The 16,519-nt window shown below is 46.5% G+C and overlaps 1 protein-coding gene across 2 annotated transcripts in view; it reads left to right on the forward strand.

Moving 5' to 3' along the window:
• The first annotated feature begins 297 nt into the window (after positions 1-297).
• The window catches only part of LOC138648011 (flavin-containing monooxygenase 5-like), a 59,819-nt gene continuing 43,597 nt past the window's right edge, over positions 298-16,519 (forward strand). Inside the window, exon 1 of one of the 2 annotated variants that reach the window (XM_069737468.1) lies at positions 298-504. The gene's annotated coding sequence lies outside the window, so the exon portion shown is untranslated. Of the gene's footprint in view, positions 505-1,494; positions 1,761-16,519 lie in introns of those variants that run through there. The other variant, XM_069737467.1, reaches the window with a different exon arrangement.

The following is a 16,519-nucleotide window of genomic DNA, read 5'->3' on the forward strand; positions in this document are numbered from 1 at the left end:
AGAAAAGACGCATGTAGACATTTAGAAATATGGAGCATGAGGGTTTGTGCACATAGATTCTTCATGAGGAATCTTCCTGCATTCCACGTGAAGGTGCTAAAAACCAAGAAATATGAACATGTGCATTGCAAGTTGGGTTAACATTGCTGTGCGTATGTTCAGTCTTCTGTAACTTCTTTTAACTGCTTTAAAAGTTGTGACCGGCCCATTCTTCAGGTTGGATGACCAATACATGACTTTGACTCTTATAACATTTGTCCTACTTCTGTTGACCTATAATGCTGAACTGCTGTCCTCACTACTCCAAAGCCTGTAAGACAAGTGGATACACTGACTTGAACCCAATATTTAAAAATGGCCATAATGATATCGTGCCACAGATAAGAACCTGATGGTGTCGGCCAGAGAGTGTTTTAGACTTTAGACAGTGTGATGTTTTCCTATATAAGACTTTGATCACTGGATCGATAACATAACAGGCAGAAAATCGCAACTGATCATCAGGTAAGTGAAGGGCAGGTTGGGAATAGAAGCTTCTGCTTTTGTGTAACTATTTGTGTAACTAACTATACAAATTTACATTTACACAATGCAGCAATTGTGTTGTTGCTGTCCATATATATTTATAGTTTATGCCTTCTGCTTTTTTTTAAGAAAAATTACAGGATTTTTTTTTTCCCCCTGACACTTAACAATTTAGTCTTGGGCATCATTGAATGTCTGACTTTTGCATACAGTTGCAGTGAGTAGTCAGATGGGACTCGTACCTGTGATCTATGGGGCCATTCACACGCTTATATTTATTTTCAGACCAAATGGTCCACAGAACACTATGGATACATGTCCAATTTTGAGCCAAGGGTCTGATCTTAATAAACAATGCAAATCTATTTGTAATCCATCAACTGAGTGCTGTCAGATTTTCATAGTGTTTGAGAAAAGACTTTACCTTCTCTGTACAAGAAGCGGGCACTCAGGACAATTGTCAGACTTTGATTTTTCTCACATAGGAGGGACCATGGTCTGATCAGACGTCGGAGACCTTTTAAAAGTACCCCATTTAGCATCTTACAGAACTTATTGAGATTTCCAGTGCCCTTTGATACATTTTTCTCTCCTAATTGCCTCTATTTTCCCTGCATGATTTTCACTTTGCACAATACTCATCTTGCCCTTAGTATTTCTTTACTGAGGTTATATATTTATGACCCTTTTATTCAGTGTTTAGTATTTTGGTTGCATCTTAAGATGAGGGATTTACGGCAGTAAAAAAACAAAGTACGGTACACACAGAGCATTCTGCAGTATTAGAAAAGGACAAAATGCAGCTTGGCTAAAAAAAAACGCTTTAAAAATATCTGTCATATGAAGCGTGGTCTGGATAAGAGCGAAGTTTGTTGTGTATCAACCATGAATGTGAATCTTTACTGTACAAAGGGCAAACTCTTGTTTGCTCTGTAACAAACCCTTTGGGATCACGGCTGTCTGTTCTGTATGTGAAAGGTTGTTCAGCACCTTCTATGGAAGGAAGGGGGCTCCCTCTGCAGACCGCCTGCTTGTCATTGGCCTAGCTGGGCGTACAAACGCCTCTATTTTTTTTGCTCGTCATGTTTCCTAACATTTTAATGGCTGGAAGCTCTGTACACGCTGTGTAAAAATAAAAAAAAAATGTGTGCAGATCAGTATAGGGTAAAATAGGAAGTTCTCGCTGTAGAGAAGCAGGAAACCTCAGCAGCTACACTACAGACTATTGAGATCAGGCAAGTAATCAGCGTCTTGTAAATGAGCAGTAGCCTCTTCTGTAGCAATGAGTTGGCCCGGTAGGGGCTATCCAGTAGTCTCCTGTCATATACATATTTCCATGTAGTACAATATTTTACTGTATATTAAACTGTTGTGTGGGTATTGGTGTACAATTATTGCAGAATTCTAAGCACATTTTATTGTAGTTGTTAAACAAAAATCTCCCTACATCAGTAGTACTATATTCCCTAAACCTGGGGCAGAATCATTGTATGTAGACATTTGACTTGTTTCCTTTATAGGTTTGGTTCTGCAAAGAATAGGTAGCATGTTATATATGTTCTGTGTGAAGGGATGTGGCTCGCTGCCGGTATGTTGTGCTTCAGTAGGGTCCTACCCCATGATCACTGTTAGGCTGCAGTCACACTAGCAGTATTTGGTCAGTATTTTACATCAGTATTTGTAAGCCAAAACCAGCAGTGGGTGCATATGTTTCTATTATACATTTCCTCTATTTGTTCCATCCTGGTTTTGGCTTACAAATACTGATGTATACTACTGACCAAATACTGCGAGTGACGGCAGCCTTACAAAGAACTTGGCTTGCTATATATACTACAGATACAGATGTGCCATATCGATTTCCAATATCTTTGCACTTGTCAATTTCCGTGTTGCACGTAGAATTAATTGATTGCCAAATTGGCTCACCTGGTCGGGTGCATGGCAAAAATGCTCCAAATGGCCAAAATGGACCAAATCATAGCTGGCATTCAATCTTCATAAAAATAAATAAATAACTTTAATGCAATGCCTGAAAATATGATGTGTTCTACTCCTGCTGTTCAGTTTTAGCGCCATTTTGTGAATCGTTGTTTTAAACCTCTGACGTAGGATTTTTTATGAAAAGGTGAGTGCTGGCTATCGTTTGGACGGTTACAGCAGTAATTAATGCGGTGTTGACACTAAAAGATTATTGTAAATGAGCATTTATTAAGAATGCTGGTGTCACGATAATCTTTTGGTGTAACCAGGTGGCTGATTACCAGTTGAACTAGCAAAACTTGTTTGTTGGGTGAAATGATCTTTTTATGCACTGCAAAAGATCATTGCTCTCTGAGGCACAATGTCCTATGTAAAGAGGACTCGTATGGCCAAGAACTATGGCAGCTTGTGCGCACTGAGCAGTCTATTACACATCACTCGGTGTACGTCCTTTACTTTGGTCGGCCTGTATCAACAGGTTATTAAATGATTGCCAATCACCAGGTTTACCCATCGGCAGTTGTGTGTCGCTGGTCAGTCCACGTAAACAATACCATAGACATGGCATCCAATTGGCTCAAAGAAATTTCAATGCACTTCCTGCCCCTTCTGCTGGCCATCTAAATTGTCCGATTTGATATTTATAGAAGTTTGTCACCAAAGAATACTAGGAGTAATAGTTTTACACCGATTACTGGAAAATTTACTTGAATTACAGGGAACGATAACACAGATAATACAGGATCACAAAGTGTGATGATCCCAGCTCACCTCCTCCCCCTCACTGCACAACAACCTTTGCTCATGTCACATAACATGCCTAGATATGCTACTAAAAAGTCAATGATCATCTTAAGACTACTTCCTCTAGTCCACGGGTAGAGGTAATTTTCCAAGGGACTACATGAGACCGTGACTGTTTTAGAGGGCTGAACCAATAGTAATCTCGGAAAGTTTATGGATACAGTTCACCCCATCCAGTATTTCCATGTAGTTTAATCTGGTTCCTCAGCTGTGCATGGATAAGATTTGTGAAGTATAAGGTTATGTGCACACGTTGCGGATTAGGCTTATTAATTTCTGGTGTGGACTCTGCCTTTCCTGGCAGAAAACGCACCTGCGGATTTGTCGCGTTTTTTGTGCGGTTCCGCAGCGTTTTTTGTGCGTTTTTGCTGCGGTTTTCATGCGGATTTTCTGCGTTTTTTACCCCTGCAGTTTTCTATAATGGAATGGGTACAAAAACGCTGCAGATTCACAAAAAAGAAGCAACATGCTACTTCTTTTAAACTGCAGCGTTTCCGCACAGCATTTTTTTTTTCTCATTGATTTACATTGTACTGTAAATCAATTGCGGATCTGCAGCGTTTCTGCACCTCAAAAAACGCTGCGGATCCGCACAGAATCCGCAAAGTGTGCACATAGCCTTAAGCAGCTTGCTGAATTGAAAAAAAAACATTTTCCCCACTTTGAACAAAGTAAGTTAAAAGCAAAAGGAAAATAAAATTATTTATTGTGGTTTCATTAAACTACTATCATGGGCATAGAAAAATATCTGATTGGGTTAGTCTGACTCTTAATTACTCAATAAATAGTCAGCCAGTCTTAAAATGCATCAGATATTTTTCTATGTCCATTACTATTTTAATGAATTCACAATGTTTTTGCTTTTAACTCGCTCTACAGGCAGAATCGCTAAGCTGAACGTCATTCTGTTCAATATTGTTGGTAAAAGTAATATTTTAATACTATTTTATATATACATTTATTGTTTAATATTGAGCATAATTACTGTAGGTCTGTTGATTAGCTGCTAAAACATGTTACAGTAGGTGTAGGACTCATAACATTTATTCTTACTTACAGCAGCTACCTTAATTAAAAACCATGTAATTTGCTGCTTCTCAAAGTTTTTAAATCATTTGCTCCATGTCAAGAATCTCGATCCCACCCGCTGTCACCAATTTGTCAGGAACAGTCCTACTGCCGCCACCAAGCAGCGCTAGCGACACACATGACTTGGACGTTAGGGTAAAGGGGACTCCAGTTCCCACACTGACTTGTCCACTCGCCTATTGTAATAAATGGACAATGAGCTACTCACACCTCAGACCCAATTTCCGCATTTTTTTGTTGCCACCATTTGACGTTTTGATGGGCCAGTGAGATGCCTGCCTCGGGTCACACATGCCATCAAGTTTCCGGAGCACCCGATAGGCTACGTTCACACTAGCGTTCGGCTAGTGTGCGTCGCGCTAGCGTCGGGCGACGCAGCGGCGACGCACGCGTCATGCGCCCCTATGTTTAACATGGGGGACGCATGCGTTTTTGCTTGTTGCGTTTTCCGACACGTGCGTCTTTTTTGACGCTAGCGTCGGACCAAGAAAATGCAACAAGTTGCATTTTTCTTGCGTCCAATTTTCATCAAAAAACGACGCACGCGTCGAAAAACGCAGCGTTTTTGCGTGCGTTTGCACGCGTTTTTCGGTGCGTTGTGCGTCGCGTCGCCGACGCAGCGGCGCACAACGCTAGTGTGAACGTAGCAAAGGTAATCTTCTTACACTCAGGCACACACTGGGTATAACACCAAGCTATACTCGCCCTCTTCAGGGTTTGTGGGTACATTAAGAGCAGCAAGGAACAAACTTATACAATTTTAGATTTAATATATAAAAAGTAAAGTACTTAAAAAGGTTAGAAAAGATAAAATAAGTCATACATACAGGCAAAAACAATATAAAATAAAATTATAACACACAGATCTGTCTTACGAATTGGATCTGTGAAAGCTTTGGGCAGAGAAGAACACCATGGGAAATGTAGATGGATCTGCAGTACTTGTTGCTTCTCCTGGGTTGTGATCCTGATATTTGGTAGATGAAATGTAATAAAGGGTCTATTACACCCCTCACTCCTTCCTCAGCTGAGGTAAGAGGGGGGACGGCTGATTTTATTCAGTGGAACATCCTAAAGAAACAATAGTCATCATCTTATCAAGCCTCCTTCAATCACTCATACCACACGAGTATGGGATATCCATAATTCAGGGAGATATTGCTCCTCTGGGTTGCCAGTTACCAAAACCTTTTGCAATTTTACCCACTGATGTGAATTTGCCCGCTGATCCTGTATATCTCCATGCATGGTGTCAAATTTGGATTTTCTAGATATGGCATGGAAAATATTGCACTTTTATTGCCATGTGAGGTCTCTGATATGGAGCCATATTGTCTGCCTTGGAGGCACCTTGCATTGATTAGCACCTCTAATCAGACTTTAAGCAGCCAAAGTTTGCCTTTCCAGCAACTGTCAGCTACTTGTCCATTCCTCTATACACACACTCCAAGTCTGCTTCCCATTATATAATGTGCTTAATGCTGGCAGTGACACAATGCCCCCGGCCTTTCATCTGTATAAAGGTACCGTCACACATAGCGACGCTGCAGCGATACCGACAACAATCCGGATCGCTGCAGCGTCGCTGTTTGGTCGCTGGAGAGCTGTCACACAGACCGCTCTCCAGCGACCAACGATCCCGAGGTCCCCGGTAACCAGGGTAAACATCGGGTAACTAAGCGCAGGGCCGCGCTTAGTAACCCGATGTTTACCCTGGTTACCATCCTAAAAAGTAAAAAAACAAACGCTACATACTTACCTACCGCTGTCTGTCCTCGGCGCTTTGCTTCTCTGGTCTGGCTGTGAGCGCCGGGCAGCCAGAAAGCAGAGCGGTGACGTCACCGCTCTGCTTTCCGGCTGACCGACGCTCACAGCCAGAGCAGGAGGAGAGCAGAGCACAGCGCTGGAGGACAGACAGCTGTAGGTAAGTATGTACTGTTTGTTTTTTTACTTTTAGGATGGTAACCAGGGTAAACATCGGGTTACTAAGCGCGGCCCTGCGCTTAGTTACCCGATGTATACCCTGGTTACCAGCAAAGACATCGCTGAATCGGTGTCACACACGCCGATTCAGCGATGTCTACGGGGAGTCCAGCGACGAAATAAAGTTCTGGACTTTCTTCCCCGACCAGCGATCTCCCAGCAGGGGCCTGATCGCTGCTGCCTGTCACACTGGACGATATCGCTAGCGAGGACGCTGCAACGTCACGGATCGCTAGCGATATCGTCTAGTGTGACAGTACCTTTACTCATATGACACGGCTGTTATTCAGCATAATAAACATTGATGTACCTTGATCGTCTGTAATCTTTAATAAGCATTCTCATAGCCTCTAGCCTTGTCCCAGTCTCTATCTTGGTTTTTGTTATGATTAGTGATGAGTGAACATGCTGAGATAAGGTGTTATTTGAGCATGCTCATCTGCTAACGGTGTCTTCGGTGTGGTCAAATGCTATGTCCGAGTCACCGCGGTTGCATGTTTTGCTGCTGTTTGACAGCTGCAACACATGCAGGGATCGCATGTTTCTGAGCACATTCGCTCATGTCTAGTTATGATCACACTCATTCTCCTCCCACTCTTTGTTTCTGTCCTTACTCTCTTCTTGGTCGCTCACTTTCCATTGTTTCTCCATTGGCTTTTGTGCACCTGAGCTGCATCTAATGTTCAGGCCTACGGTTGTACGCAGGTACACACTGCGATTCTGCCATTTGATTTACATCCCTTTGGCTGTTTTGGTCCATAGTTATTAAGGTTGAAGGGAGACTTTAAGTTCATCTAGTTCAACCCATAGCCTAACCTAACATGCCCTAACATGTTGATCCAGAGGAAGGCAAAAAAAAACCCATGTGGCAAAGAGTAAGCTCCACATTGGGGAAAAAAATTCCTTCCCGACTCCACATACGGCAATCAGACTAGTTCCCTGGATCAACGCCCTATCAAGGAATCTAGTGTATATACCCTGTAACATTATACTTTTCCAGAAAGGTATCCAGTCCCCTCTTAAATTTAAGTAATGAATCACTCATTACAACATCATACAGCAGAGAGTTCCATAGTCTCACTGCTCTTACAGTAAAGAACCCGCGTCTGTTATTATGCCTAAACCTTCTTTCCTCCAGACGTAGAGGATGCCCACTTGTCCCTGTCTCATGTCTATGATTAAAAAGATCATCAGAAAGGTCTTTGTACTGTCCCCTCATATATTTATACATTAAAATAAGATCACCCCTTATTGTTTGTTTTTCCAAACTAAATAGCCCCAAGTGTAATAACCTATCTTGGTATTGCAGACCCCCCAGTCCTCTAATAACCTTGGTCGCTCTTCTCTGCACCCGCTCCAGTTCAGCTATGTCTTTCTTATACACCGGAGACCAGAACTGTGCACAGTATTCTAAGTGTGGTCGAACTAGTGACTTGTATAGAGGTAAAATTATGTTCTCCTCATGAGCATCTATGCCTCTTTTAATGCATCCCATTATTTTATTTGCCTTTGTAGCAGCTGCCTGACACTGGCCACTGAATATGAGTTTGTCATCCACCCATACACCCAGTGTCATGCCGTTGCTGCCGCCGCCTCTCCCCACTGCAGCTCGCCGGGTGCGCGCGAGCGTCGCATTCAGCTCTGCGCGTGCGCACATCTGATTCCTCTGTTGGTGCTCTTTCCTGTCCTCTCCGTCATCCTGGAGGACTGTAACCCGGAAGTAGCTCCCATGCTGCTATGTAAACTGCTTCCTGCTGCTTCTCTGTGCCTGATGTTCATTTGTGTTTACAAGTGCTTCTGGCCACCTGTGGTCTCTGTGCCTTCCTAGCTCTCTGACTTTGGGTCTCCTCCGCCCTCTGCAGTGCCTGCCTGTTTCCTGTGTTCCTGCCTTGTTCCTTCAGTTCCTTTTCCTCTGCGGTACCTGCCCGGCTCCTATATCTTTTCCTTGCTCCCGTCAGCCTCGGTGTCTCCTTATTGTCCTGCCAGCCTCCGTGCCTCCGTAGCATTCCCATCTTCTCCCTTGTCTCAGTAGTTCCTTTCTGTTCCCTCTTTCCCTTTGTGCCTGCTGTGTTCCCATCTGATCTCAGTCGACCCTCCAGCTTCCGTGGCGATAGTCCCTCACGGGCCTGCCCCTAACTCTCCCTGTATAGGGGGCGGTCCACCTGGTCAGCTCGTCCGAGAGGGGTTCGTCATCACGGTCCAGTGGGTCCACTCTCCGTTTTTCACTGTTTGAATCTACATGCTCTGTAGGACTGCACTCGGGTGACATCCGAGTGCAGCCAGATTCTTACAGCGTCACAGTAACATCAGGCCATGGACCCCGCTGGAGTCTCTGCCACTCAAAAGGAGTTACTCTTTTTGCGTGAAAACCAGACTAGGATCATGTCATTTTTAAAGAATATGGAGTCTCGCCTAGCGGCTTTACAGCCTTCTGATCCTGGTATTGCTCCGCAGTTGGTTGCCCTTCAGCAGGAGCTAGGTCAACAACGGGACACTCAGTCCCATATTTTGAATTTTATGGCCTCCATTAATGATCGGCTTCTCTCCCTCCAGAATGTGGCCTCTGTTTCCACTCCTGTCTCTGCGCCACAACCCTCGCCCCGACTTGCTAGACCTCCTCGGTATGGTGGGGATTCTAAAGCGTGCCACGGCTTTCTTAATCAATGCCAGTTGCATTTTGAATTGTCTCCGCTACTTTATCCTACCGACCGAGCTAAGGTTGCTTTTATAGTATCCCATTTGGAGGGTGAGGCTTTGGCGTGGGTTAATCCCCTCTGGGAGCGTGATGATCCTTTGGTCTCCCAACTCAATCCGTTCCTGGATACCTTCCGTAAGGTTTTTGATGAACCTGGTCGTCTGGTCTCTACCACTGAGTCCCTCTTTAACCTTTACCAGGGTACTCTCTCAGCAGCCCAGTACGCCATCCGTTTCCGGACTCTGTCCTCAGACCTTGGGTGGAATAATGAGGCTTTGGTTGGAGCTTTTTGGCGTGGTTTGTCTTCACGGTGTAGGGGTTCCACTCACTCAGCTGCGATGGCTGACACTCAGGAGACGTGTTCCTTTAAAGTTCACTGGGTTTATTGCTTCATAAACCATGTGGCAAAACAACAGAAAACAAAATAGCCTTTGGTTCAGGCAAAGAAAAACAAGTGTCCAGTTCTTCCGGCTCAGTCCTGAAGCCGTAACACACTCAGGAGGGTTTCACCTCCACACATATCTGCTGTGTAAAGCATTAGCCAGTCTTAAATAGAGCTAACCACACCCAGTAACCCATCACATGATTAGCCATGTGGTCTGACATTACCACAGGTCCTGAAACACATATATTTACATGGTTATGTGCAAGACAGAAATACCCCTGGGCTACCATACAGTAACAAGGCACTTATGTGGCACATACCTCCCATCGACTACACACCCTTTAGCCATGCTACATACCTCCCCCCTCTGCCTAAAGCCGTGGGGCTTGGCACTTTCCCCCACTAAGCAAGAGATTCTTGATAGGGCATCCGCATTACCATGCAGCTTTCCGGCCCTATGTTCCACATGGAAACTGAAGTCCTGCAGGGCTAAGAACCAACGGGTGACTCTGGCATTTCTCCCTTTCGTTTCCCTCATCCACCTAAGTGGGGCATGGTCAGATACCAGTCTAAATTTACGTCCCAGCAGATAGTACCGTAATGTGTCCACTGCCCATTTTATGGCCAAGCACTCCTTCTCAACGACTGAGTAGTTCTTTTCAGATGAGGACAGCTTCCTACTCAGATAGAGAACAGGATGCTCCTCCCCATGTAGTTCTTGGGAAAGGACTGTTCCCACCCCAACATCTGAGGCATCTGTCTGAAGAATAAACTCTTTCTTGAAGTTTGGGGCCATCAGAACGGGTTGCTTACACAAAGCGTTTTTCATTTCTTGGAAGGCTGACTCTGTTTCTTCGGACCACTTAACCATTACTGGTTTTGTCCCTTTTAGCAGGTCAGTCAGAGGCGCAGCCATCGTGGCGAAATTTGGGATGAACCTCCTGTAATATCCCACGATTCCCAGGAAGGCTTTAACTTGCTTCTTGTAAACTGGTTTTGGCCATGTTTGAATTGCCTCCACTTTACTGATTTGGGGTTTTATTTCTCCATGACCCACTATGTACTTAGCTTCTTCTTTACCCAAGGCACACTTCTTCGGGTTTATAGTAAATCCGGCCTCTCTTATAGCATCAAATACCGCTTGGACTTTCTCCAGATGACTCTCCCAGTCCGGGCTAAAGATGACGATATCATCTAGGTACGCAGCAGCGTAGGCCTTATGGGGTGCAAGGACTCTATCCATAGCCCTCTGGAAGGTCGCCGGAGCTCCCTGTAGGCCAAACGGCATCTGGGCATACTGGAAGCATCCATCAGGTGTCGAAAAGGCTGTCTTCTCCTTGGCTTCCTGTGCCATGGGGATCTGCCAATACCCCTTTGTCAAATCCAAGGTGGATATATATCTGGCGTGCCCAAGCCTTTCGATGAGCTCATCAATACGGGGCATGGGATAAGCGTCGAACTTGGAGACCTCATTCAACTTCCGATAGTCGTTGCAAAACCTCCACTCTCCATCAGGTTTTGGGACCAGGACAATTGTGCTCGACCAACCGCTCTTGGATTCCTCAATGACTCCAAGCCTCAACATACGCTCCACTTCCTTGGAGATAACTTCTCGACGAGCCTCAGGAATACGATATGGTTTCACATTCACCCGCACATGTGGCTCTGTTAGGACCTCGTGCTCTATGACCTTCGTGTATCCTGGCAATTCTGAAAACAGGTCCCTGTTTTTCTGGAGTAACTCCCGGCACTGCTGTTTCTGGGTCTTTGATAGCGTCTCTGCTATAGTAACCGCTCCAACCTCACCTTCTGGGTTGCTTACCAATGACGGAGTTACTGTTGGCTCTCTATCTTGCCATGGCTTGATGAGGTTGACATGGTAAACTTGGAATGGTTTCCGTCTTCCTGGTTGGTGAATTTTATAATTTACCTCACCAAGTTTCTCGACAACCTCATATGGCCCTTGCCATTTGGCCAAGAACTTGCTTTCCACCGTTGGAACTAACACAAGAACTCGGTCTCCCGGATTGAACTGCCTCACTCTTGCAGACCGGTTGTAGACCCTGGCTTGAGCTTCTTGTGCTTGGAGAAGGTGTTCTTTCACGATAGGCATCACCTTTGTAATCCTCTGCTGCATCAGGGCCACATGCTCAATGACGCTTCTGTGGGGCGTGACTTCGGCCTCCCAGGTTTCCTTGGCTATATCCAGGAGTCCTCGTGGATGTCGGCCATATAGAAGCTCAAACGGTGAGAACCCTGTGGAGGCCTGTGGAACCTCACGAATGGAAAACATCAGATAGGGTAAGAGACAATCCCAGTCTCTACCGTCTTTCTCTATAGCTTTTCTCAGCATGCTCTTTAGTGTCTTGTTAAACCTCTCAACTAGGCCATCTGACTGGGGATGGTACACCGAGGTCCTCAACTGGGAGATCTTCAGGGCTTTGCACAACTCCCTCATCACCTTGCTCATGAAAGGTGTACCCTGGTCAGTCAGGATCTCCTTTGGCAGACCTGTCCGGGAAAAGACATGGACCAACTCGCGGGCTATGCTTTTTGAGGAAGAATTTCTCAAGGGAATTGCCTCAGGATAGCGTGTGGCATAGTCCAGGATGACTAATATATACTGATGGCCCCGAGCTGATTTAACTAAGGGACCGACCAAGTCCATGGCAATTCTCTCGAACGGTACCTCAATAATGGGCAGTGGCACAAGGGGGTTCCGGAAATGAGGAGTGGGAGCAGTTAGCTGACATGTAGGGCAGGACCTGCAATAGTTCACTATTTCCCGGTGACACCCAGGCCAATAGAACCTCTGCACAACCCGTTCCTGCGTTTTTTCCACCCCCAGGTGTCCACCCAAGATGTGTGAATGGGCCATGTCCAACACTTTCCGTCTATATGGACCCGGCACTATCAACTGCTCTACCAACTCCTCCCTTATTTTCGTGACCCGGTACAACAACTCCCCCCTCAACAGAAAATGGGGAAATCTTGTGTCTGCCCCCGGCTCCTGTACCACCCCGTCAATAACTGTGACATTATTAAAGGCTTCCCTCAGAGTGGGGTCCCTATGTTGGGCAGTCCCAAAATTTTCACCGGTAACTTCTAACTCCAAAATGTCAGATATAGGGGATACTTCCTCCTCATCCCCAACCAGAACACAAAAAGGAAAGCTGTCTGCCTCTGGGTGTGGCGATACCCTTCCAGGGTTCACTGGTTCCCTGCCAGGGAGCTCAGAACCTTTTCCCCACAAATCCCAAAACAAACAGAAATCCCGGCCAATAATTATAGGGTGCAACAAGTCCTGAACTACGCCGACTATGTGGGACTCAGTGCTACATGCCGTTTCAATGTCCACTCTGGCCATAGGGTAGTCCTTTGCATCACCATGTATGCACCGCACTCCGACCTTCTTTCCTGGGAGCAGGTGGAGAGGAAAAGTGGCCCTCACCAGGGTCACTAGGCTCCCCGAGTCTAACAGTGCCGTTACTGCTCGACTATTCACCTTTACGGGACACGCTTGAGGTCCCTCGTTAGATGGAGAGTTCACACTACAGGCTGGATACGCATAGTATGAACAACGGCGTCCCATGCTGCAGTCCATCCGCTCAGTGGTTTGGGAACAACGGGCAGCTATATGTCCTGGCTTGTGGCACCTCCAACAAATAATATCACCCGTGGGGACCTTGGGCACCACCTCCCCCACCCTTTGTGACCTTGGACGCACCACCCCTTTTTGGGACTCAGCTGCCTTCTGGGACCCCCAGTACGGCATGGGCTGCCTCCCGAAGGAGCCTTCCAACCCTTGGTATCTCTCAACCAGTCCGATCAGCTCGTCGGCATTCTGGGGATCACCCTGGGCAACCCAAGACTGTATAGGCCTCGGGAGGGAATGGACAAACCGATCCATCATCACCCGTTCTACCATCTGTGCAGGCGCAGAGGATTCTGGCTGCAGCCATTTCTGGACCAGGTGCAACAGATCAAACATTTGGGAACGAGGTGGTTTGTCCCGGTGATAGCCCCAGGAGTGAACTCGCTGTGCCCTGACAGTCAGTGTCACCCCCAAACGTGCGAGAATCTCGGCTTTCAATTTGTGATACTCTTTGGCATCCTGCAAGGTCAAATCATAGTACGCCTTCTGGGGTTCTCCTGTCAGGTATGGCGCAAGTACCTCTGCCCACTGCTCTTGCGGAAGTTTTTCCCTCTCAGCGACCCTCTCAAACACCGTCAGGAAGGCCTCAACATCATCCCCGGGAGTCATTTTCTGCAATGCGCGTCTTACCGTCTTCCGGATGTGGGTGTCATCAGCCAAACCTGGGGTTGGGGCGCTCGCCTTGCCCTGGATGGCGGTTGCCAGAAGCTGCATCTGCTGCTGATGCTCCTGCTGGCTCTGCTGCATCTGCTGCCGTTGCTCCTGCTGGTTTTGCTGCATCTGCTGCCGTTGCTCCTGCTGGCTCTGTTGTATCTGCTGCATCAACAGCCTGTTGGTCTCTTGCTGCCTTTGCTCCTGCTGGACCAAGTGTTTCAGCAAGTCCTCCATTTTCTCCGGCAATGCTTGCTGGCTTGCAACAGCCTTGACCCAGGACATTCAAAAATAAACTCACGTCTCCGCTGGGAACGATGCCCGCATTCTCCACCAATTGTAGGGGTTCCACTCACTCAGCTGCGACGGCTGACACTCAGGAGACGTGTTCCTTTAAAGTTCACTGGGTTTATTGCTTCATAAACCATGTGGCAAAACAACAGAAAACAAAATAGCCTTTGGTTCAGGCAAAGAAAAACAAGTGTCCAGTTCTTCCGGCTCAGTCCTGAAGCCGTAACACACTCAGGAGGGTTTCACCTCCACACATATCTGCTGTGTAAAGCATTAGCCAGTCTTAAATAGAGCTAACCACACCCAGTAACCCATCACATGATTAGCCATGTGGTCTGACATTACCACAGGTCCTGAAACACATATATTTACATGGTTATGTGCAAGACAGAAATACCCCTGGGCTACCATACAGTAACAAGGCACTTATGTGGCACATACCTCCCATCGACTACACACCCTTTAGCCATGCTACAACGGATTAAGGATGAGTTGGCGGGACAGGACACTCCCACCTCTTTGGATGATCTTATCTCCTTGGCCATACGCATTGATCTGCGCTTTCAGGAGCGCACTCGTGAGCTTGCCAGAGAGAGGAGACCTCTTCGCCAGACCACTGTTGCTCGAGGGACTTCTTTTTCTCAAGCAGCCCCGGTGGCTTCTTCATCTTCTCCTGAACCCATGCAGGTCGATCGCCTTAAGTCTTCTGAGCAACGCCGCAAGGAGAGACTCGCACAAGGTCTTTGTTTTTACTGCGGCAGTGCCTCTCATCTCTTACGCGCTTGTCCTCAGAAGCCGGGAAACGCATCCGCCTAGGACAGGTAAGAGAGTCCTTCCTAGGTGGTTATGATTCCTCTCCGCCTCTGGTTTTGTCTGTTATTCTACATTTAGGTTCCCGTCACTTTTCTCTGGAGGCTTATGTTGATTCAGGAGCGGCTGGGAACTTTGTTCAGCTCGAGGTTGTTAACAGGCTTGGGATACCTGTTAGACCCTTGGAGACTCCTAGACAAATAGCTTCCGTCGATGGTCAGCCTTTGCGGGAGACCGTCAACTTGGTTACGGAGGAAGTCGAACTTCAGATTGGAGCTCTTCATCGTGAGAAATTGGCCTTTTATGTTTTACCTTCTTTGTCTCATTCTTTCCTTTTGGGTCTTCCTTGGTTGAGAGATCACGAACCCACGCTGGACTGGCGTACTGGAGATGTTCTACGGTGGGGACAGTCTTGTCTGAACAGGTGCCTGCTTCCCGTCAAGCCTGCGTCCTCCTCTCGGTCTGCTTCGGAATCCATGGGAATTCCTCCAGCCTATTGCGCTTTCTCGGACGTCTTTAACAAGAAGGAAGCGGAGATTTTGCCGCCGCACCGCTCTTATGACTGCCCGATAGACCTTGTTCCTGGTTCTACTCCACCTAGGGGTCGTATTTACCCATTGTCTCCTACCGAGATTCAAGCCATGTCCGAATATATTCAAGAGAATCTGGCCAGAGGCTTCATTCGAAAGTCTTCCTCACCTGCAGGAGCTGGGTTCTTCTTCGTTAAAAAGAAGGACGGTTCTCTTCGCCCATGTATAGACTACCGGGGTCTCAACACCATCACGATCAAAAACAAGTACCCACTTCCTCTCATACCAGAACTCTTTGATCGTCTATGTGGAGCACGAATCTTTACCAAATTGGATCTCAGAGGAGCTTATAATTTGATCCGTATCCGTTCTGGTGACGAGTGGAAGACTGCGTTTAATACCAGAGATGGTCATTATGAATATTTGGTTATGCCATTCGGTTTATGCAATGCACCCGCAGTCTTCCAGGAGTTCGTAAATGATGTTTTTCGGGATCTACTTTACACCTGTGTTGTAGTGTACTTGGACGATATCCTTGTGTTCTCTCCAGATCTGTCTACTCACAGAAGAGATGTACGGCAAGTACTTCAGCGTTTGAGAGAGAATCGGCTGTACGCAAAACTGGAAAAATGTGTCTTCGAACAGTCATCTCTACCCTTCTTGAGTTTCATCATTTCCGACGCTGGTTTGTGTATGGATCCGGGAAAAGTTTCTGCCGTGCTCAACTGGCCGCGTCCTCTTGGAGTGAAAGCAATTCAGCGATTTCTTGGATTTGCTAACTACTATCGGCAGTTTATACCTCACTTTTCCTCTCTTTCAGCTCCAATCTCCTCCATGATTCGGAAGGGTGCCAATCCTCATCTGTGGTCGTCTGAGGCCAAAGAGGCTTTCCGGTCCATCAAGCAAGCCTTTGCCTCAGCTCCTATTCTTCATCGTCCAGTGGCCAATAAACCCTTCATCCTTGAAGTAGATGCTTCTGCAATTGGAGCTGGAGCTGTGCTCTCGCAGAAATCCTCTTCTGGTCGTCTTGTGCCCTGTGGTTTTTTCTCTAAGATCTTCTCCTCCTCAGAAAAAAATTATTCCATCGGTGATAAAGAACTTTTGGCAATCAAGTTGGC

Source organism: Ranitomeya imitator, chromosome 8 (assembly GCF_032444005.1).
Source record: "Ranitomeya imitator isolate aRanImi1 chromosome 8, aRanImi1.pri, whole genome shotgun sequence".
Taxonomy (NCBI): Eukaryota; Metazoa; Chordata; class Amphibia; order Anura; family Dendrobatidae; genus Ranitomeya; species Ranitomeya imitator.